Source organism: Erinaceus europaeus, chromosome 19 (assembly GCF_950295315.1).
Source record: "Erinaceus europaeus chromosome 19, mEriEur2.1, whole genome shotgun sequence".
Classification (NCBI taxonomy): domain Eukaryota; kingdom Metazoa; phylum Chordata; class Mammalia; order Eulipotyphla; family Erinaceidae; genus Erinaceus; species Erinaceus europaeus.
In genome coordinates this window covers 12,271,573-12,296,165 of record NC_080180.1, presented here as the reverse complement: position 1 = coordinate 12,296,165, position 24,593 = coordinate 12,271,573, and the positions used below count along the sequence as shown (strand labels likewise).

Sequence of the window (24,593 nt, the reverse complement as noted above, 5' to 3'; positions counted from 1 at the left end):
AAAAGATGGCTTCCAGAAGAAGTGGATTTGTAGTGCAGGCACTAAGCCCCACCCTGGAGGCAAAAAAAAAAAAAAAAAGTGTTTCCATAGTACTATGGCCATAAGAATCTAATGTCTAAGTTTTTCCAATGATATGTAATATCAGTAGTACTAGTACTGGGGTGGATTGCTTTGAGGCCATGTGAAATGGAAAGAAGTGGGTTTATCTTCATCTTCAAGATTCACTGACTTATGAATCTGGAAGTGTTGTTTGATGTTACTTTTTTTTCCTCATTCATAAGTGAGAGTAACACTATTGCATTGTAAGGTTATTATAGTGATAAAGGAAATGCCTATAAAATCACCTTGTAAATTAAAAATTCTATACTCAGGTTCATTCCCCACACATAAAGAGCAAGTGTATCTATAGTTAACTCATTTTTACCAAAACTCTAATGCTTAGTTGATGAAGAAATGAGGTAAGGTATGTTTCAACTATCTGTTTATAGTCTGCAGTTCATTAGGTACATGAGTTGAAAGTAATTAGTATCCATTTGAATTACATTTTTGCATCACTCGAATGACTGAAATCTTAATATTAGCAGTGCATGTCTGGAATTTATTGAAATTTTAATATACTTCTGTCTTGAAGTCCCATAAATCGAATGTGTGACTCTTTATGATGAAATTTACTGAGAATGTTCATCTTTCCACTTGAGAAAGGATTTTAAGTTGCTGTTGGCATTCAGCTGGAAGCCTCCCACACAGAGATTGCATTTTCTCTCTTTGTTAGGTTAAAAGCTCGGTACTATCTTGTCTTATAGTGTAGAAGCAAGTTATTTGAATTGTCTTTAAGTGGAAAGAGATACAAGGGAAACTTCTGAAATTCTTCTAATCCCATTTATCCAGTATCTTTTCTATCAGATTCTCCTGCTTTTGAATGGAGCCCGTCATTGGCCACGTCTCTTGAGTTTTCAGTTGCGTAGCTTTCTTCATCTTGAATGGGGCAGAGAAAAGATTGATTCTTTCCCAATATGCATTGCACAGCTTGAGAGGATTGACAGTTAAAGATGTTGAGGTCTACTTAGCTAGTATTTCCTGCTGGGGTGCCATATTTAGTGGGTCAACAGTCCTGGTATTATTTGTAAAGGTTGTGTCTCTTCAATTTAAAAGTATATGGAGACAGCAATAAGATTTTCTTTTTTCCAAATACAGGCTTAGCAGTCATTGCTTATATTATTATCTCATTAAGCCTAATCAGAACTGAATAATAGGTAACAGATAACTTAACTCTTGCCTTTTTTTTTTCTAGGGATCAACAGGAGAAACTTTCCAAGGATAATGGGCTTCTTTTTTAAATTTAATTTATCTATAAAATGAAAAATAGAAAATATCAACAAAACCATAAGATAAGAGGGGTAAAAATTCCACACATTTTCCACCACCAGAGTTCCATATCCCATCCCCTCTACTGGAAGCTTTCCTATTCTTTATCTCTGGGAACATGGAGCCAGGATCATTATAGGGTGCAGAAGGTGGAAGGTCTGGCTTCTGTAATTGCTTCTCTGCTGGACACATGTGTGTTGGCAGATTGATCCACACCTCCAGCCTGTTTATGTCTTTCCCTAGTGGGGCACGCTCTGGAGAGAGGGGGCTCCAGTGTACACTGGTGAGATCATCTGCCCGGGTCAGGTTGGCATCATGATGGCATCTGTAAATTGGTGTCTGAAAAAGCGTTTAGATATATAGAAGAACAAATTGCTTAATAATCTGGAACCCATAGGCAAGAATAGAGCAGATGAGATTTGAAGTTTCCATTTTGGAAAAAGTTAGTAGGTCTATTTTAGGTATATTCTAAGGAGCCCTTTACTTTACTAATGTTTGCCTGAATCTGGTTTTACTTTTATTCATTGATGTATATACATGAAACAATGCATACATTAGAACTTTCACTGCTTTATTTTGTATCTCATTCTGACTTACCTTTTCTATTTAACACATTTTAAGAATATTTTTATGTCATTTCATATCAGCTTATTCTGTCTGGTTACTGCAGAGCTTTGTATAGTAGTGAATGTATTATAGTATATTTAATATCTCTTTGATAATCCTTAACATGCAGGTGGGCCAAAAGTATTACCTGGGGAGATGGTGGAAGAGTTGGAATAACTAGAAAGCTGGTTCAGGGGAGAGAATAGCTCCCAAATCTGGGAAAAGTGTATAAATACCATTAAGTGTAAACTCCATTGATTTGATATGAACAAGGGGCTTCTTATTCCTTATTTGCTCTGTTATCATGTCTGTTATCTTCTCCTTTGTTTATGTTTTTATCCTTGATAACAGATTGATTTATACTGACTGAAACATTTTAATCTACAAAGAGAATATAAATGATATTCTATAACACTTAAAAAAAAAAATCAAGCCTCCACACCCTTGCTTTTACAGCATGAGTTGATTTAACACAAGTCTCTCCTCTGACCTAATATTGTGACTTCAGCTTGAGCCATTATTTTGACCACTTAAATTCAAACCTCAGTTATATATTTTTTTCTTTCTTTGTCTTTTTTCTTTTCCTTGTCCATCCTACTTGAAAAATCTTAGCATTGATAGCTTCCTCTTCTTTCTTGGACTGGCCATTACTGTCATAAAACCATAAACTAGTGTTGAGATTCAGTTTCCCAGGAGACAAACTCTGAGGTGGAAATTAGGATGCAATTGGGATGGAGAGAGTTTATTAGGGAATGTTCTCAGCAGCAACACATTATGCAGGAGGGGAAGACTGGGCACTGGGAGAAGTTGGACTATAATGAATGATGCCTCAGTGAATGCCTCAGGTGACCCCAAGAAGAAAGAATCTAACCGATAAGCTGAATCATCCCTATCGTATCACTCCATTTCTGTTTAGTTCTTAGATCCATACAATATTCCACCTACGTTAGCTAGTTCCCATTGCCACAGTGGAAGCCACATGAAGACAATTGTATTGCTTTGTCTTTTTGTTCTGAGTTTGTAGATCAGTGTTGAGTTATATGAATGAATATGAAATGTTTTTCTTTGTTTCCTTTTCTGTCTCTGTTTCTGTCACCGGGAATCCCCATTATTGATGTAGTATGTGTCTTCAGGTTTTACTTTTATCCATTGATGCATATACATAAAACAATACATACATTAGAACTTTTATTGCTGTTTTATTTTGTTGCTTCCACTCTGGCAATGGGAACTAGGTAACATAGGTGAAATATTGCTCCGACTGACAGGGATGCAGAGGTTACACAGGCTCCTGTGCTAAATATGAATAGACATGGGCCCTAGGTATGATCGATGGGGTTTGCAGTTAATGGTGCTTATATACTTTTTCCATATTTGGGAGCTACTCTCTGCTCTGATCCAGCTTTCTATTCCTATTCCCAACATTGATATCATCTTTCCAGACTATTCTTTTTTTTTAAATTTTTTTTGAAGTTCATTTGTTCTACTCATCTGTATCTCAGATATAAATGAAACCACCCAGTAGTTATCTTTCATCTCTTATTTCACTTTACATAATCACCTCTAGTTCTATGTATTTGTGTTCCAAATATTACAGTCTTGTCTTTTTATTGCAGAATATTTCCTTTTAAAATTTTTTAAATCTCTTTATTGGGGGATTAATGTTTTACATTCGAGAGTAAATACAATAATTTGTACATTACATTTCTCAGTTTTCCACATAACAGTACAACCCACACTAGGTCTTCTGTCATCCGTTTTGGACCTGTACTCTCCCCTCCCCCACAGTCCACCCCAGAGTCTTTTACTTTGGTGCAATATGCCAATTCCAGTTCAGGTTCTACTTGTGTTTTCTTTTCTGATCTTGATTTTCCACTTCCGCCTTTCCAGACAATACTTTTAGCCACCATGTTAGCAGTTGGGCTCAGTCATGGGCCTCTTAGGATATACCTGAAATAGACTTCCTAGCTACTCTAGTATGAAGACCCCAAAATATATCTGCTATATTCTTACCTTTAGTTTCCTGGTAATTAAACAAATTGTTCTTTTTTATATCTTAATGCTTTTCAGCCAACAAGTTGCAGTTGCTCCCATGACACCAACCTGACTTCCCTAGGCAGATGACCTCACCAATGTGTCCTGGAACCCCACCTCCCCAGAGCCCTACCCCACTAGGGAAAGATAGAAACAAGCTAGGTATGTGGATCAACCTGCCAACACCCATGTCCAGCAGAGAAACAATTACAGAAGCCAGACCTCCCACCTTCTATACCCTATAAAGATCTTTGGTCCATACTCCCAGAGGGATAAAGAATAAGGAACCTTCTAATCAAGGGGATGGGTGGGATATGGAACTCTGGTGGTGGGAACTGCATGGAATTGTACCCCTCTGATCCCACAATTTTGTTAATCATTATTAAATCACCTATAAAATGTAGCGGAAAAAATACCAGTAAAGAAAGGAAGAAAAGGTAGCTATGGGAGGGGGCCAGGTGTGGTCAAGCACACACATTATAGAATGCAAGAACCCAGGTTCAAGCCCCTGTTCCTCCATTACAGGGGGGAATAGCTGCAAGTGTGTGTCTTTCTGTCTCTTTCCTTCTCTATCTAGCCCTCCCCTCTCAATTTCTGTTTCTACCCAATAATAAATAAGCAATATGTTTTTTAAAAACAAACATGATTTAAAAACAAAAAAAGAAGTAGCTATGAGTTTGGCCAGTGCTGGGACCACACTTCCCTATTGCTTATCTTTCAAATCCCAGTTCTGTTGTGCCTGTGTTGGTTTAATTTTAGTGCTAAGGATGTTAGAGTACATGTTAAGTGCTGTTTTTGTTTTCATGTACAGACCTTCTTCATCTGAAAACTGCTGTAAAATTGAAAGCTCTTAAGTCAAAAGCTGACTGCTTCCTGCTGCTGCTTCCCAGCTCCCCCAGAGCACGGTGCTGCTTTCTGCCCAATGCCTCTCACTGCACACTATCGTCAAACTGAAAGGAAACCGTAAGTCAAACCATTATGCATTATGATTCTCTGTTAACGTCTATACGTTTCCTAAAGTCAGAAACTTCTTCACTTAATTTTAAAAACTCCTATCTTCTTATTATTATTGTTATACTTAGGTGGTGGGAGAAACTGGGGTATCTTTCCTTTGGTTTAATGAGCAGGGTCACACCTGTGTAGGAAATCTGTCTGAGTCTGAGCAAGCTGTGCTCTTTGTTGGGTTATGTACTCAGGTTTGGGTCTGCCTAGCATGGGTTGGGTACAGTCTTTTCTGCCCAAAGTCTGTGGAGACACTCTTGTCCACTCAACCACATGGCTCAATCAGAAATGTCACAGACCAGTTTCCAGGATGCATATGTTGCTATTTTCTTAACCCCTCCTGATAATCAGTAATCGATCAGGGGGACACTGAAATAGCCATGCTGGGACTTTGAGCAGCACTTTAAAAGTCAAATCCTGGGGGTCGGGTGGTAGCGCAGCGGGTTAAGCACACACGATGCGAAGCACAAGGACCAGCATAAGGATCCTGGTTCAAACCCCGGGCTCCGGCTCCCCACCTGCAGGGGGTGAAGCAGGGCTGCAGGTGTCTATCTTTCTCTCCCCCTCTGTCTTGCCCTCCTCTCTCCATTTCTCTCTGTTCTATCCAATGACGATGACATCAATAAAAACAACAATAACTACAGCAACGATAAAACAAGGGAAACAAAAGGGGGAAAATGTGGCCTCCAGGAGCAGTGGATTCATGGTGCAGGCACCTAGCCCCAGCAGTAACCCTGGAGGCAAAAAAAAAAAAAAAAAAAAGTCAAATCCTGTCCCCCGCCTAGGGCCCAAAGCTCTGCAGGCCTGCCTAAGGCTGCTCCTGACTGCACGGTGCCATCCTGCTATTTTACATGAAAACCCAAAAGTCACTAGTTTTCAAAGAAACTTAAAAACCATCATTTTTTTTTTTCCTCCTCCAGGGTTATTGCTGGGCTCGGTGCCTGCACCATGAATCCACCGCTCCTGGAGGCCATTTTTTTCCCCCTTTTGTTGCCCTTGTTGTAGCTTCATTGTGGTTATTATTATTGCCCTTGTTGACGCAATTCGTTGTTGGATAGGACAGAGAGAAATGGAGAGAGGAGGGGAAGACAGAGAAGGGGAGAGAAAGATAGACACCTGCAGACCTGCTTCACCGCCTGTGAAGCGACTCCCCTGCAGGTGGGGAGCCGGGGGCTTGAACCGGGATCCTTACGCCGGTCCCTGCGCTTTGCGCCACATGCGCTTAACCCACTGCGCCACCGCCCGACCCCCGAAAACCACCATTTTTTTCTCAGGGACAAAGCCACTGGATTTTGGTCTACTTGTTGGCATACCTAGTTTGATATATGGAGTTATTTTATTCTCTTAATAATGACATAGGAGATGTCTTTAAATCACTCTTAAAACTCCTCTGTGAAGTTGAATACTCCACAGCAAATCTGATTTAAGTGAGATGAAGTCATGAGTTAATTACTGCATATATATAATGTTGTTGTTCCAATCTCAATGTTCGGCCAATTAAATAAATTAAGTTGTTTGAAGTTATGACTGGGTATGAGTTAGGTTTGTGATAAAGGGTGAATAAGCCTCCATTCAATAGCAGTTATGGATTGAAACCTTTTTTTATAGTAATCTAATTGCAGTAGTGTTTGTCAAAAATCAGAAAAATTTACAACAGCATGAAGAAACACAAGGAACAAAATAAAAATCAAACAGTGCAAGTTCTACAATGTTTTCCCATTTTTATTTAATGGACAGAAAATGCTAACATTTAAGCTTATATATTTCCTGATGTGAGTGAATAAGAATGAGCACAAATCATTATTTTCACTCCTGAATATGCCCCAGATATCTTCCGTTTAAGTACACTGCTCCCATCCTTCAGGTCCATTTGCTGCATGCATGCATATAATACAGAGTTATAGATATAGCCAGCAAGAGTTTTTATTTCTCCACGTCAACTTTTCAGACAGACCAAAAGAGACAAAGAGAGGGAAAGCCACCTTAGAACCAAAATGTCTTCCAGAATGAACTGGGGTCACATGTCTAGAGACACAGTTACACTCTCCAGGCTAGCTATTTCACTGGCCCTGCAGGCTGATTTCTTAAAATCAGTGATTTAAAAGTGATGTAGAGGATCATGAAATGACAGGGGTACAGTTCTACACCACTCCCACCACCAAAGTTCTGAGCCCCTTTCCCCCAGTGATAAACTCCATAGTTCTCCCAAGGTCTTAGATAGAGGCTGACTATATGTATGTATATATATATTTTTTCCAAATGCATATCTTTCAGTTGTCTGTGTCCCACATATGAATGAAGCCATCTGGCAGCAGCTCTCTTCCTTCCTTACGTCACTATGCATAATCACTTCCAGTTTCATCCGTTTTGTACTAAAGGACATGGTGCAGTCTTTTTTTTTTTTTTAATGCTGAGTAGTACTTCATGGATGTTCCGTGAACACTTGCCTTTCTTTCTTTCTTTCTTTCTTTCTTTCTTTCTTTCTTTCTTTCTTTCTTTCTTTCTTTCTTTCCCTTTCTCCAGTCTCCTTCCCACCCTCCCTCCTCGCCTCCCTCACTCCCTCCCTTCATTCTTTCTTCCTTTTTGTATTTACAAGACTCAAATAACTGATTTTTATTCCATTGTTAAAACCCCTTTTTTTTATCCCTTACATTATCAAAGTATTGCTCATAAGGTTTTTAATTTCCAAGATACATTAAACTTTTTCAGGAAAATGAAAAGGTACATGCCAGAGAAGCATGTGGGTCATTCAGGCAAAGATGGTTGATCCCATGTGGTAGCCGATGCGCATTTAAACTCATTTCTAAAACCCCACCATCACTTCTTTCTGAGCCACTCAACACCTATTAACAATTTCTGGGTGTCCTTCCTTTATCCTCTTCCCTCTCAGAAAAAGGAAACTGGATCCAAGTTCTGCAAATATTCTCTAAATTCTCTTCCCTCACAGTGATGGGACAAAAACAAAGTTGTTGTCCAAAAGTTCTAGAGGTCCAAGGCCCTCTGGTCATCTTCCCCTAACATTTCCCCCTCTAGGAGAATGGACCAAATTTCTTTTGGGGGTACAGAAGGAAGGAGTCGTGACTTCTGTAGTTGCTTCTCCAGTAAAAATGGATGTTGGCCAATTGATCCATACCCTAATAGCCTGGCTTGTTTATTTTTGTCATACTTGCTTATTCAGCCATCTGGAAGAGAGTGTGTTGAAAGGTGAGATGGGATATGGATGTAGTGATATTTTCATGGCCTGAGACTTCCCAGTAGACTTCACTGCTTGTCATTTGTTTCATGTTGTGTGAGTGCACAGTGGTTTCTCCTGATGACACAGTGGTCACCCCTAATATTAGAAAGTAAGCCATCAAGCACAGAAAGTCATTTTTCAATTTTAATTTATTACTGAGTCATAGCAGCCTCTGAACACTTCTCTGGTGATATGAAAGATAAGGTCATTAACCCATAAATGCATTTTTATTTCATAACGATAGCTTACGGTCTCTTGTGATGTACACAGTTTGATTAGGTTACTTCTTTAAAAAAAGTTCTAGGTTCAGGGGTTGGGCGGTGGCACAGTGAGTTAAATGCACGTGGTGCAAAGCGCAGGGACCAGCATAAGGATCCAGGTTCGAGCCCCCAGCTCCCCACCTGCAGGGGAGTTGCTTCACAGGCGGTGAAGCAGGTCTGCAGGTGTCCATCTTTCTCTCTCCCCTCCTCTCTCCATTTCTCTCTGTCCTATCCAACAACGAACAACATCAACAATGGCAATAATAATAATAACCACTACGAGGCTACAACAACAAGGGCAACAAAAGAGGGAAAAAATGGCCTCCAGGAGCGGTGGATTCATGGTGCAGGCACCGAGCCCAGCAATAACCCTGGAGGGAAAAAAAATGTTTTAGGTTCACGGCAAAATCAAGTGGAAGGTACAGAGATTCTTCACAAGCTTCCCGTGTCTACCTATGCAAAGTTTTCCCTTTGTCAAAAGTTCTCTGAGTGCTACATTTGTTATAGCCATTGGACCTAGATTGACACATTGTTATCATCTGAAGTTCAGAGTTTACATTTCATTTACCTCCTGGTGGTGTTCCATCTGTGGGTAGGGACAAATAGATAATGATATGTATATGATACCATAGCATCAGATTGAATAGTGTAACTGGCTTAAAAAAAATCTGTAGTCAGCTTACTTTTTTGCCTTTCTAATATTTCCTTGGTAACTACTGATCCTTTTACTATCTTAATATTTTTTTTCTTTTTTCAAGAATGTAAATGTAGTAGAAATCATAGTTGCTTTTATTAGTAACATATATTTAAGTTTCTTTTCTGACCTTTCATGGATTGATGGTTCTTTTCTTTCTACCAAGGAGCAATATTGCATTGTTTGGATATACTATGTTTATAAATCCATTAACCTACTAAAAATAATTTGGTTGCTATCAGTTTTCAGCAGTTATGTGTAAAGCTCTTGTAAACACTCATAAGCAGTTTGTTTGGGGGGAGTATAAAACTTTCAACTCCTTTAGGTAAATATCAAGGGTCATTATTACTGGTATCTTTAGCTTTGTAAGGAACTGTCAACGTACCTCCCAAAGTAACTGTATCAACCTGCATTATTACCAGAAATGAGCGAGAGTTTCTGTTTTGAAGAATGGTCTACATTTTTGTGAATATTTGTTGACATCAGAGTTCTGAATTTTGGCAATTTTAGGAGATAGGCAGTATTACCTCATGGTTTTAAGCTGTATTCCCTGAAGATAGAGGAGGTGGAACACCTTGTCATGTGCTTCTTTGCCATGTGTGTATCTTCTTTGGTGATGTCTCTTCAAATCTGCCCATGTTATAATGGGCATAGTCAAGTTATTTGGATTTCTTTTTGTGCATGGTACTTTTAGCAACTTTTTGTAATTTGGGCAGCAATTCTTTTGACAATATTTTCTCCCAGTCTGTGCCTTGTCATATTATTACTGAAGACAAGTTCATCACTTATCTCTTCATGAACAGTAAGTGTGCTACAGTTTCTAAAAATTAATTGCAAAACCGAAGGTTACATAGCTTTTCTTCTCTGTTATCTAGGTTTTCTTTTAGTTTTGTATATTACTTCCTTTGCTATTTATGAATTTGTTTTGTGAGAGAGATGGTAAAATGTATTCTAGCACATGTGGTGATAGGACTCAAAACTAGGGCCTCATGCATGTTAAGTCCTATGCTTTAGTGACTGACTTACCTTCCTTGCCTCTGATATGCATTTTACACTTAATCTGTGATCCATTTTGAGTTTATTTTTGTATTGTCTATGGTTGTATGGATCTGTTTCTTGGTTTTCTATTCTGCCTTATTGATTGTTTTTTTTTTTTTTTTTTTTTGCCAATGCCACACTTTCTTAGTTACTGTAGCTTTATAATATATATGTCAGGTCATCAAAACTCTAACTTTGTTCTTCCCTTTTAAAAATGCACCGATTGTTCTTGAATTGTTGCATACTTGTGTAAACTTTAGAATTTGTTTTTTTCATACCCCCCCAAAATTACTTGCTGACGATTAGTTGGGACTGCACTGAATCTAGAGAGCAAGTTGAGGGAAAAAAGTGACCTCTTGATAATATCGAGTTTTCATCTTTCTTTTTTTGGCCTCCAGAGTTACTTCTGGGGCTCAGTGCCTGCATTGTGAATCCACTGCTCCTGGAGGCTATTTCCCATTTTGTTGTCCTTGTTGTTACCCTTGTTGTTGTTGTTATTGTTGTCATTGCTGTTGTTGTTGTTGGATAAGACAGAGAGAAATGGAGAGAGGAGGGGAAGACAGAGAGGAGGAGAGAAAGACAGGCACCTGCAGACCTGCTTCACTGCCTGTGAAACAACTTCCCTGCAGGTGGGGAGCCAGGGGCTTGAACCGGGATCCTTATGCCAGACCTTGCACTTGATGCCATGTGTGCTTTGCCCACTGTGCTACCACCTGACCTCCAAGTTTTCATATTTTTATTGACGTAGAGCATATTATTTATTTTTTATTTTTAAAATTTTTTTATTATCTTTATTTATTGGATAGAGGCAGCCAGAAATTGAGAGGAGGAGGGGAGATAGGGTGAGAGACAGAGAGACACCTGCAGCACTGCTTCGGCACTCGCAAAACTTTCCCCCTGCAGGTGGGGAAAACCCAGGTCCTTGTGCATTGTAATATCTGCACTCACCCAGCCCCCAGAATATATTATTTCTGTATCTCTTTGAGTGTTATCAGTTTTGAAGCTTTTCTTGCATAGATCTCATAGATCTTTTGTCAAATGTTACCTTAATATTTAATGTTCATTCTAATGTAAATTGTATTTTAAGTTTCATTTCAAGTTCTGCTTGTTATGGATGTTATACTGGAAAGCAATTGAACATAGACGTATCTTACACACTGCATCCATCATTGCTATAGTTGCCTTGGTCTAGATCTTTTGAAAGTCACTTCTAGAGATACAGTGAAATTATTCAGATTGTTTAAACTTTCACCAGATGCCAGAAGCACATTTGTATTCATTTGACATAGTCAGATATTCTTCTGTATGTATTAAATCATATCAAAGTTTTTTTAAATGTATATTTAGTATTCAAGATTTGAAGTTCTTTTTTTTTGCTTTTCTTTTTATTTATTTATTTACTCTTTTTGCTTTTCTGCTTGTATTTATATAACTATTTATGTGCATAAAGACTGTATACCCCCAAATTAAATGTAAGTTTTAATAAACTTCTCTCATGGTATCCTCTAGCTTTTAGGTAGATAGTATAGAGAAAACCACATCTTCTAATATGACTGGGGAAGTAAAAATAGTTCATACATACATATTTATATAAATGAGGACAAAGTGGCATTGGTTTATTCATTTTCATTATTTCTTTGTAAATGGGACTTTTCTCTAATTCAGTTTTGTATATCTAAGGCATAACCTGATCTTTTAATTAAAAAAGAGATTCCCTCCAGATTAGTCTGGGAAGAATTTCTGTCTTTCTAAAAAGGAATGAAAATAACTTTCAGGTGTACAGTTCATTCATTCATCACTCTCTGAACAGGGAATAGAAATTCTCCATCGTCTTTAACATTCCAGATTGACTACTGTTCAGGTTAAACCTAAACAATCATCACAATTTCCCTAGGAATATCTAATTGTTCATATAAATAAATCCCTCTATCCATTGTTACCAGTCATCTCTATCAAGAACAACAAAATAGACCCTTTTGTGGGCCCCCCATAGGACCTTGCCCTCAACTTGGATCAACAACGGTAGAGAATGTTCCCCATCCTCCCAAGGGAGGCTGGACAGCATACTCTATGCTACACCTGAGGAAGATGGGTCCTGATATTGGGGCAGCCTGGACTGGTCCTACTCATGACCACAGAATGTGAGCTCCGATCTACAGGGATGCAGAGGTCACATAGGCTCCTAAGCTGAATACAGGCCTCAGATCACATCAAATTAGTGGGGTTTACAGTCCATAATATTTATACCCCTCAATTGTAAAGCAAAACACTGGAGTTGTTTTAAGTATCATTTACTTTTCCGGCAGCTGTGGAGGACCTTTTTCTTTCTTTCTTTCTTTCTTTCTTTCTTTCTTTCTTTCTTTCTTTCTTTCTTTCTTTCTTTCTTTCTCTTCTGCCTCCAGGGTTATCGCTGGGGCTTGGTGCCTGCACTACCAGTCCCCCGCTCCTGGAGGCCCCATTTTCTCCATTTTGTTGTCCTTGTTGTTATTGATGCCATCGCTGCTCTGGACAGGACAGAGAGAAATCCAGAGAGGAGGGGAAGACAGAGTGGGGGAGAGAAAGAGAGACATCTGCAGACCTGCTTCACCGCCTGTGAAAAGGCCTCCCTTCAGGTGGGGAGCCAAGGGCTCAAACCCGAATCCTTACACTGGTCCATGCCCTTTGTGCCATGTAGGCTTTACCCTCTGTGCTACCACCGAGCTTCCAAGATCTATCTTTTTAGCACATGGATATCCATTCTTTCTCGTCAAATCCTTAATTTAAAAAAATATTCATGTTGTATTTGTCTTTAGGGACAACACATGTTGAGTCTCTCCTTTGTTTAGTTATCTCTTCCTTTTTTTTTTTTTTTTCCTTAGCTGGGCCTTGTGGTGCACACTTTCATTACTCCTAGGAGCTGCTTTGTCATTTGTATAAAAAGACAAAGACATAAATAAGGAGAAATAGCAAAGCACCATATCTCCCCCTGGTGCTATGGCACCCTCAGGGCATGCTGGAGTTCAGATGTGCTTGCACTTATGGCAGTGCAGGCACCCTGCAGAATCAGTTTGTCTAGCAAGTAGAAAGGACTCTACTGTAAATGTCTTTCTATGATGCACACTTACTGGGTGATAAGTTTTTTACTCTTGGTACCCAAAAGTAATAGCAGGAAAGACTTTTGTAGAATGCATGTGAGTGTTTTCCCCATTGATTTTTTTTTGTCTTCGTGGAAACAGCATTAGGGCTGAGGAGACAGCATAATGGTTATGAGAAAGACCTTTATGCTTGAGGCTGTGAGGTTCCAGGTTCAATTCCCAGCACCACTGGAAGCTAGATCTGATTAGTGTTCTAGTCTCTCTTTCTCTCTCTTTCCCTCTCTTTCTCTCTTCTCATTTAAATAAATAAATACATAAATGCTTTTAAAAGAAACATAAAATCAGTAATGTTATGATGTGATCATGATAAATGCATGCAAAAGTGCCCCATTTCGTTATCTAGGTTATTTAAAGGAGAATTGAGGAACTGATTTCTGAACCTGTGGGCATTTGCAGACTATCACACACACCTGAATTGCTTCTGTGGATGTATTTCCAGCATGTTCAGTCTTTAGAATGACACCAGATAAGAAATTTTAAGTATGTGAAATTAGATTTTGTTCTTTCTCTTGTTCTCCTCTATATGTTATATAATTTCTAACTTCTCAAATGTTGAATTATTGTGTATTTTCTGAACTATGCACTCTTTCTCAAATTAAGCTATTAAATTTACATTTCTTATACAGTTGTTAAGTGCCTTACATGTCAAGTTTGCCACTATTATAAAATTTATGCTTGTGGATAATTTGGGGATGTTGTGACAATTCATTACTATAAAACAAAACAAAAAAGAAAGAAAGAAAAAAGACCCTCTAGGACACATGTTGCAGTTCAATTCACATTTTAATGAACTACCAGTTTTCAAAATATGTAAGATTTCTTCTGTGCCACAGCACCTTTCCCTTCTCCCACAAACTACTGAGAGTAGGTTGTGAATCTTGACTCCATGTGGTCTTTAAATCTGTGAAAGAAAGTATATGAGATGATAAAATGTGGATTGATAGAACCAAATTTTCATTCCCATCATCAAGCATTTATTGGCCTATTATCCAGTGATTGGAATGTCTCTTTAAAATACCTAAAGATAACTATTCCGTTTGATAGAACTTCATAAATGTGCTTTACAATTTAGATCTTGGTTTTCATGGCTTTTTATCGATTTAGTCTCATTCAAGCCAAGCTATTTGTTCATGTTCTACTTCCCAGCTTCAATGTTTCAAACCTTTCCAGGGCAGAATGAAAGATTATGAGTGGGTTACATTGTTACATTTCTGTAGCTCTTTCATTTCTACCCCAACCCTGGCTTACTTTCATGTCTTCAATAAAAAAATTGATCCAGGTTGGATTTATGTGAATATATATATATTCCAAACTGGCCTACCCTGTGACTGAATTCAGCAGTAAGACCATATCAGGTTGTTATACACTAGCAACTGAGCACCTTAAAATTAGATGGAAGAAACTGAATTCGTTACCAAAGGCTGTGTTGACTGGATGAAATAAATGTAGATTGTACCTTCTTTCTTTCTTTCTTTCTTTCTTTCTTTCTTTCTTTCTTTCTTTCTTTCTTTCTTCTTTCTTTCTTTCTTTCTTTCTCTCTTTCTTTTTTAGCATTGAACCCACTTGAGCAGCTTGTAAATCTTTAAAACATTAGTTCCAGATACTTGAAATGTGCTAAAATTAGAAAGTGCAGTGAAAATATAAAACATTGTGTGTGAAGGAAATTCTGCTTTATTAAAGAAATTAATAGTTGAGGAACATATTTGGAAAGAAGCCAAGAAAGTTGGGTCTTCTTTGTTTTATCTTTCCTACTGTCTCTTGCATATGAGGGTGCCTACTGACTTCTGGTCGTAATTTATAATCATGTTAAGGTTACTATTCTGCATCAACAGAGTCTTGATCAAAGTCAAAGAAGCAGCGTTTTACTTTATCCAAAATAGTTTATCCAAAATAGTTCAACACACAATGTCTTTAAGAATTAGAAATAGCTCACAGGCTTCTCATGGCTATATTGAAAGGTGCAGTGCATGGTGACTAAAATAAATTAGACAGTTTGAGTTTAAATCTTAACCCACAGAGTTACTAACTGATTGACTTTGGAAAAAGCACACTAATCTCGCTACGTATTCATATTTTCTCAGAAAAAAATGCTAAAATCTCATAACTTTACTGTAAGAATTCAGTACTTATTGCATATAAAGTTTATGGAACAGTACCCGAGACAAAGGTACATATGAAATGCTTCTTTAATTTCTATATTGTTCTGTCATTCTTAAAATCAACAGTATGACTGTTATTTTAGAGCCTTTATTAGGCTAAACCTAGCCCAGGTTTTCAGATTGAAAACCGTTTACTCCTAAACTATGCTGGTTTGCTTTATTATATTTAATTCTGAACGATGTAGACCCATATTAGTTGAGGTAAATTTGACACTGTATAATGCCATACTACTTTTCGCATAGCAGTGTGTTTTAGTTCACGTTTGTACTTTTTTATTTTAATGTATAAATTTTTCCAAGAGTCACATTGCCACAATCTATTTACTGACACCTGTTGCCTTCAGAAAGGATTCCCATACTGAACCAAAAAATTTCTAGAAAGCTCTGGATTTACATTTTTTGTGTTCTGACATTTCCTTCTAGTAAAAAAAAAAAAAAACAGATTCTCATAAAGAACCCACTTCTACTGAACCTCGTAAGAAGAATAATTTTGAAGTTGAAAAACTTTGTCAAAAGGGGACAGGCAGTGGCACACCTAGTTGAGCACTCAGTTATATAGTTCACAAAGACCCAGGTTCAAGTCCATGATACCCACCTGCAAGGGGACTGTTTCACAAGTGGTATAGCAGTGATGCAGGCATTTCTCTATCTCCATCTTTTTCTCTCCCCCTCTTCTTTCAACTTCTCTCTGTCTCTGTCCAGTAATAAATAAAATATTTTTTAAATATGCTAACGATTGGAAAACTTTCGTAGTAATTTTCATACATTCTTCTTTTCCAATTTATGGACTAGTTGACTTATTACTTCTGTTTTGTTTGGGATTTAACATTGCTTTACAGAACTTTCTGGTTTCAGGATTACTGTCATGGCCATACTTGGTGCATATAAGTCACCACACACGCCCACCACCAAAGTTCTGTGTATTTCCCACCATCCCCCCGTGGCCATCTTAATTCTCACATCTTACAAAACACTGGTTATATTCTTTCCTTCTTAATTAGTAAACAGCCTTAATACATTTTGCATTTTCTTTGTTAAGAATTTTTCTTACTGCTTTTTTCATTCATAACACATTGTTTACTCTTGCACATTACTGGAAAAGATAAATGAGAAACATAATCATTAAAATAGATTATTTAATAGATATCAATTTAAATACACTTAATTTTAATAAGTCAATATATTTTTTAATTTTTTTACTTATAAAAAGGAAACATTGACAAAACCATAGGATAAGAGGGGTACAGCTTTGCACAATTCCCACCACCAGAACTCAGTATCCCATCCCCTCCCCTGCCCTGAAAGCTTTCCTATTCTTTAACCCTCTGGGAGTATGGACCCAAGGTCATTATGGGGTGCAGAAGGTGGAAGGTCTGGCTTCTGTAATTGCTTCCCCGCTGAACATGGGCATTGACTGGTCGATCCATACTTCCAAGCCTGCTTCTCTTTCCCTAGTAGGGTGAGACTCTGGGGAAGCAGAGCTCTAGGACACATTGGTGGGGTCGTCTGTCTAGGGAGGTCTCGTCGGCATCATGCTAAGCATCTGGAACCTGGTGGTTGAATAGGTCAATAATTTAACTCTCATATTTATAGCATAGAGTTTGTTCTATGATGGTAAATTCATTTCAGAAACTCAGAATGTTTTTATTATTTATAATCTAATGTCTTTAATTCATTTATTTTATTCAATTAAGATAGAGTGTATTTGGGAGTAGGGCGGTGGTGGTAAGGCAGGTTAAGTACAAGGACCGGCGGAAGGATCCCAGTTAGAGCCCCCAGCTCCCCACCTGCAGGGGAATCGCTTCACAAGTGGTGAAGCAGGTCTGCAGGTGTCTGTCTTTCTCTCCTCCTCTGTTTTCCCCTCCTCTCTCCATTTCTCTCTGTCCTATCCAATAACAATGACATCAATAACCACAACAATGTTAAACAACAAGGGCAACAAAAGGGGAAAAATTTTTTTTAAAGATAGAATGCATTCATATAATCAAGCAAATACTTGATTTGGATAGATAACTTAAGGAATTTTTGTGTTAATTTCTTTCTACTGAAGCTTAAAACTTTATGTTTGTTGAGTCTTGATCTCTGATTAAGCTTTGCTTAGAATAATCATTTCATTTTATATTTAGCAATTTACTTGTGCAAGTGAATTTTCTGGTATTCAAATTATGTCTGATGAAATTGCTAAGAAATTTCTTTGTAAAGAATCAACAGTATTTCTCATAATTTAATTATTGTTGTAGTTGAATATTCCACTGAATTCTGAATATGCTGTATTCAAGCTTGCAGAGATTCCTACTAACTCATATTTGCTTTAAACAGTACTTGAACATATATGATAACATAGATATTTATCTCTATATTAAAAAAAATTAGAAAAAGTTGCATTATTTGTCATCTAGCTAAAATAGCCAAATACATACTTAGTTTAAATCTCAAGGATATCTGGATAATAAAAGTGTGACTTTCGTATTTTGAAGATGAAAAATAATAATATATATGGAATAAAAATCAGTGGCTTACATTTTAACACTGAGGCTTCTATTTAATCTCCTCACCTTCCTGTTCTCCTTGCTACTCACACTGCAGTAAGGGTCTTTTATGTCATTATCTCAAGAATACAACAACCAACAACAATACAAAAATATCCTTACTTTTAGTTCTCAGAGTAAGGTGCTTTGAAGAGAAAATAGTTTAGTGAATTTTATACTTTTGTTTGAAAGTATTGATGACCTAAACCTAGGTGACTCAGAATAATGGAGTTTTACTGCAGAATACTGTGCCCCAGTATGGTTCCGTAGCCCCCATGTCCACTTGGTCGATTCCAAATTATATTCCTCCATGAGGATCATTTCTGGAACCATCCGTTCCACCCCGGTTCCATGGCTGCCAGTTCTTAGCAACATCGCCCCGCCAGATATTCCTTGGGATGCGGCATCATCTAAGTTCATTCCCCACGTCTACGCTCGACCGGACCTGCCAATATACGCGGATATCTTCGCCCACCCTGTCCAACGCTTGACGTCTCGTCACCCAATCTGGTCCCCTACGCCTACACTGAACTTCTCTGTTCCAGTCTCTTGGAAACAGAGCTGGTAGTCAGCTGAGGTAAAGAACAAACACCTCATCACAGACCCCTGCAAGCGTCAACCCGGCTTTGACCTAGCACGTTATGATTGGGCCCTCCTCAATCGCTATCGAACAGGCCATGGCCGGTGCGCCGCTATGTTCCATCGCTGGGGAGCCAGAGACGACCCGAACTGCCCCTGCGGCTCCAGACAGACTATGACCCACATAGTCAACGACTGCCACCTCTCCAGATTCAAAGGAGGTCTCGAAACTTTACATCAGGCTCAACCTGACGCTGTTGACTGGCTACGGAAGAAGGGCAAACGCTAGAAGAAGAAGAACTGGTAAAAGAGACGCAGCGATGGGGTCAGATAACGAAAGATTACACTGTCGAATGATACTCAATTGAATGGGGAAATTTACCCATAAAGAATTTTTTTTAAAAAAAATAATTTCGAGCAATCATGAGGCAGAGTTTTCAAAGATGAAAAGATCTGGGTCCTTCTGTGTAGTTATGTGAACTATTTCTTTTTTCTTGGAAGTTAATGGCTTACAGTAAACAGCAATACAGTTGTTGGTACATGTATAAAATTTCTCTGTTTTCTGCAAAACACTCTAGACCCCCCCCCCCAGGTCCTCTTCCACCATCATGGACTAGGTCTGTCTCTTAACAATCAGGATGTTCTCTGGTTCAAGTTACCAGGTAGATAAACTTAGAAAAACTAAGAGGTGGTGCGGTGCATAAAGCAGTGGACTCTCAAGCATGAAGTCTTGAGTTCAGTACCCAGCAGCACATGTACCAGAGTGATACCTGGCTCTTCCTCTCTCCTCTATCTTTCTCATGAATAAATTTAAAAAATCTTTTTAAAAAGACATTTTAAAAAAAGAAAAGAGAAACAGTGTATTCTGCTAAAATATTTTTACAGAGGATACTTCTTTTGAGGAGAATAGCATTAGTTTGTGTGTTAGGTAACCATAAGTAGCATGATTGCAAGACTTAGCTAGGCTTATTTCTCAGGAGTTTTCCCCCTTGCTGTAAAGGGTATGACAAATTCAATTCTGCTTCATGCATTTGTTCCTAGGAGCCGTAGTTAAAGAAGATAGTTTCAATCACAGGACAGTAAGAGACTTGACAGAAGAGTATGTTCACTATAATGGCCATGGGGATGCTGGGAAGAGATTTAGTCTCTGCTGTATTTCCAGAGAGAAAATATGACTCTGGAGACACAAGAAAAGTTTGGAATATCATGATTTCTGTGTCTTAGTGCACTCAATCGAGACTGATAGTGTTTTTGTTTGTTTGTTTGTTTTGATATCAGAGTTGAAGGTTATCAGAGTGAAGTTCTTATGGAATGTCTGAGCATGGGCAATATCAGTATAGCTTTGCACAGGCAGGCTAAACACATCAAAGGAGGAATTTAAAAAGTATTTCTTTAAGAAATACGTGGAAAGAGCTGCAAAGATCAAGGGCTTAAAAGAAGAAAAAGAACATGGAAAACAGAGGCTTCTGAGCTGAGTCTTACAGTAGATTAGAGAAGTAGACATCAAATTCAATAGAGATTGAAGATCACATGGAGACTCAGAGGAGCAACTGACCGCAGCAGAGACCAGAGTGGCACATCAGATGGACAAGATCTCCGTTGCTCAGTTCCAGGAAGAAATCTAAATATACTCAGAACTCATTTCACTCAGGGAGAGGAGAGGGAGAAAAAGAGAACTTGATTGGATCCAATTTTATTTTAGAAAGCATGTGCACAGTGAACTGCCAAGGTCTATTGTTTTAGTGAAAATATATACAGTGGGTCAAAATGTATGGCTTTGTTAAAGAACATAGCAATATTAGTTAATTTTTTCAAAGTTTTAATTTGGGACAGTAGAACTTCAAACATGGTTTATTGCCTTTGATAAAGAACAAGTAAATAATAGAGGGAAACTGTAAGAAAGTAGCTCTAGAACTGGGGAGAAAATTCATCATTGGAGCGGAGGACTCACATCCTCAAGATCCTAAATTCAATCCCTAGCACCACGATATGCCAGTGCTCCTCTCTTCCTCTCTCTCTCTCTCTTCCTCTCTCTCTCTCTCAAAAATATATAAGGAAATAAGGTAGAGCACACATATGACCATGAACAAGGACCCAGGTTCAATCCTCCAGTCCCCACCTGCAGGGAGAAGCTTCATGAGTAGCTAAGTAGTGTTGCAGGCATATTCTCTTCCTCTTCCTCTTCCTCTTCCTCTTTCTCTTTTTCTCTACCTTCCCTCTCAATTTCTCTATCTCTATCAGAAAGAATATTGGGGAAAGGGGGGATGCTACTGGGAACTATAGATTCATTGTGCACCCCCCCCCCAGAGATGACCCTGGTGTTGGCAATGATAATAGTAAAATAAATAAGATTTAGGAAGGCAGTTCTTACTTGCTGTGTTACCTTGATCTGCAACATACGTATACATACACATATACATATCCTAGTCATAAAACTTACCACAGAGTGTATGATATTTATTTATTTAGATAGAGACAGAGAGAAATTGCAATGGGAGGGGGGCGAGAGAGGAAGGAGAGTGAGAGAGAAAGACGGAGAGAGGAGGCACCTGAATCAAGGTTTCATCACTGGTTAATTTCCCCCCTGCAGATGGGGACTAGGGGCTTGAAGCCGGGTTCTTACTAAGCACTGTGCTGTGTGTGCCCTATCACGAGCTCCACTGCCCAGTTCCTGGCAAACTATATGTATGTTATATGTATGTATATCATCTCTTCTTTATCCATTTATGTATGAGCACTCATGTGGTTTCCATGTTTCCATATCTAGGCTACTGTAAATAATGTTGCCCTGAACATGTGGGCTTGTATTTATTTCCAAGTTAGTGTTTTGTTTTCTTCAGATATATATCTTCAGGAACGTTACTTTTATTTCTCATTTTTTGAGTGGACTCCATACTATTTTCCACAGTGACGTAACTGATTTATACTCCTATCAACAGTGTATAGATTTTTCTTTATCTTTTATGTCCCTGTCAACACTTCTTATTTGTCATCTTTTGGATAATAACCAATTTTTTTTTTTTTTTGTCTCCTGGGTTATTGCTGGGGCTCCATGCCTGCACTACGAATTTACTGTTCCTGGAGGCTATTTTTTTCCCTTTTGTTGCTCTTGTTATCATTGTTCTTCTTCTTATTGTTGTTATTGCTGTCATTGTTGCTGGATAGGACAGATAGAAATGGAGAGAGATGGAGAAGACAGAGAAGGGGAGAGGAAGACAGATAACCTTCAGACCTGCTTCACTGCCTGTGAAGTGACCTCCCCCCAGCCCCCTGCAAGTGGGGAGCCAGGGTCTCAAACTGGGATCCTTGCACGTGTCCTTGCGCTTTGTATGATGTGCATTTAACTCGCTGCACCACTGTCCGACCACCCACCTCTCATTAAAATAAGTCAGTCAGTCTCAGTCTCTCTCTCTCTCTCTGCCATGAAGGTTATCACTGGGGGTTCATGCCTGCATGATTCCACTGCTCCTGTTGGCCTTTTATTATTATTATTATTAGATAGAGAATGAAAAACAGAGAGCAGAGAGGCACTGAAGCACTGAACATTTCCTTATGCATAATAATATGTATTCTCTACTGGGTGAGCTGTCTGCTAACACCCAAATGTGTGTGTGTGTGTGTGTGTGTGTGTGTTGCCACCACAGTTACCACTGGGGCTCTGTGCCTGTATAACAAATCCACTGCTTCCAGTGGCTAGTTTTTCCTCCCATCCTCCCTCCCTCCCTCCCTCCCTCCCTTCCTTCCTTCCTTCCTTCCTTCCTTCCTTCCTTCCTTCCTTCCTTCCTTCCTTCCTTCCTTCCTTCCTTCCTTATTTGACAGAGAAAAATTGAAAAGAGGAGATAGACACCTGTAGACCTGCTTCACCAGTTGGGATGTATCTGCTCTGCAGGTGGGGAGTGGAACCTCTAATTTAGGTCCTTGCTTATAATAAAGTGTGGATAACATGGTTTATGCTTTTATTTCCTTTGAAATTTACTGATTTGAGATGGAAAAATGGTCTCTCTCTGCCTCTTTCTATCTCTTCATTCCTTCCCTCTCAACTTCTTTCTGTCTCTGTGCAAAATAAATAAATACAATTATATATTGCCCCCAGGGTTATCACTGGGGCTTAGTGCCTGCACTATGATCCACTGCTCCCAGAGGCCATTTTTCCCATTTTTTTGTTGCCTTTGTTGTTGTTCTTGTTGTTATTGTTGTCATAGTTGTTTTTGTTGTTGGATAGGACAGAGAGAAATGGAGAGAGGAGAGGAATACAGAGAGGGGGAGAGAAAGGAAGACACCTGCAGACCTGCTTCACCATTTGTGAAGCAACCCCCTGCAGGTGGGGAGCTGGGGTCTGTCTCGAACCAGTATCCTTTCGCCCATCCTTGTGCTTTGCACCACGTGCGCTTAACCCACTGTCCAACTCCCCAAATATATATTTTCTTAAATAAAAAGAAACATTTCAAAATGAAACCTAGAACATGTGGTTATTTTTAAAACAATTATTATCTTTATTTATTGGATCGAGACAGCCAGAAATCAAGAGGAAGAGGAGAGAGACAGAGAGAGACACCTGCAGCCCTGCTTCACCATTCACAAAGCTTCCCCTCCCTGCAAGGGAACACTTTGTTCTTATTTTCACTTCTTTCACAAAGTCAACTCAATTTTACCCTTGGCTCTATTTTCATCACAGAGGCATTCTTGACTGAAATAATATCTGTTTGGAATAATATACCAAAAAAGGTTTCTTTAAAAAAAGTCACTAGGAAGTGCAAGTATTTTGGGACAAGCGTGAAGTTTTCTTTATGCCAACAGAAATGTATTAGGAAGGCAGTGATAAATGTTGTCCTTTCTAACATGTTCATGATTTTACTTAAAGTCAGTGGGAACTAAATATGTGAAATGGGGTTGAAATATGGACTTTATAACAGGTGTCAATGCTACCGGTAGTTCATATTCTTATCCAATGTAACTCCTGAATAATGTTTGTCAAATTAAATTTCAAGTCAGAGAAGCCAATTGTAAATGCTTTGTTTTTACATCCATTTGCTGAAATTTACAGAAACAGAAGAACTGACATGCAGGATGAATTCACTGGCCTGGAGCCACTAATTACAGAGGCTGTGTTTGGAAGAACCTGAAATGCCTAAATGAAAAAAAATCCAAAGCTCTTAAAAAGATTGGAAGAAGCATTTTCATCTAAGGAAATAGTGGAATTTTAAATTAAACCAATTGGGAGATGATTGTATACTAGTTTAAAGTCATTCCAGACTTTATATTGTTGCAGACATTGAGTCAGCCACATTGAACAAGAATAATCCTTAAAAACTAGTTTTTATTAATCTTTCCTTCAGAATTCCAGAAGAGAAGGAATCATTATAAGTCAATAATTGACATAAAGATGAGATTAAAAAGCAAGATAAACTTAACCTTATGGAAGACAGATTTACATCCACAGCCATTGGAACTAATCTGTATTTGTCATGCACAATGGATTGAAACTTACTCCAGTATCTTTTCTTGAATTATAACTAGAGTAATTGGTTCCCAAGTTTTATTTACTTATTTTTATTTTGCTAATTTAGTTTTTTGGAGATTCTCAGGTGCTGTAATGTATCTCCAGCCCTCTGTATCTGATTGGGACAATGAAATCATACATGTCTGAAATGGACAACAACAACCCTATTCAATATCTTCATCAAAATGTAAACAGAAATTGCATATTTCAGCAGCACTGAATTGGGGAGAAGAGGGAGGGCACTTGTTTCCCCAGCATTAGCATTTAAAAAGTTTGCCACACATTATCTCAACAAAGAATTGAGGAGAGAGCATGATTTTCAGGAATTTTAAACTTTATTCAGGAAAATTGAGAACATTCATGTTAGGCTGAGAGGGAAGAAGGGATGGATGGAGGGAGGGAGACAGAGAGAGAGAGAAAGAGAGAGAGAGAGAGGAGCTCCAGAGCTCTCCTACTCAC

General features: G+C 38.5%; 1 long non-coding RNA gene across 1 annotated transcript in view; it reads left to right on the top strand.

The window, feature by feature from the left end:
* LOC132534714 (uncharacterized) overlaps nucleotides 1-24,593 on the top strand; it is a 152,264-nt gene that overhangs the window by 55,268 nt on the left and 72,403 nt on the right. The window contains exon 2 of the long non-coding RNA XR_009546426.1: nucleotides 4,817-4,968. This is a non-coding gene — a long non-coding RNA (uncharacterized LOC132534714). The remainder of the gene's footprint in view (nucleotides 1-4,816; nucleotides 4,969-24,593) is intronic.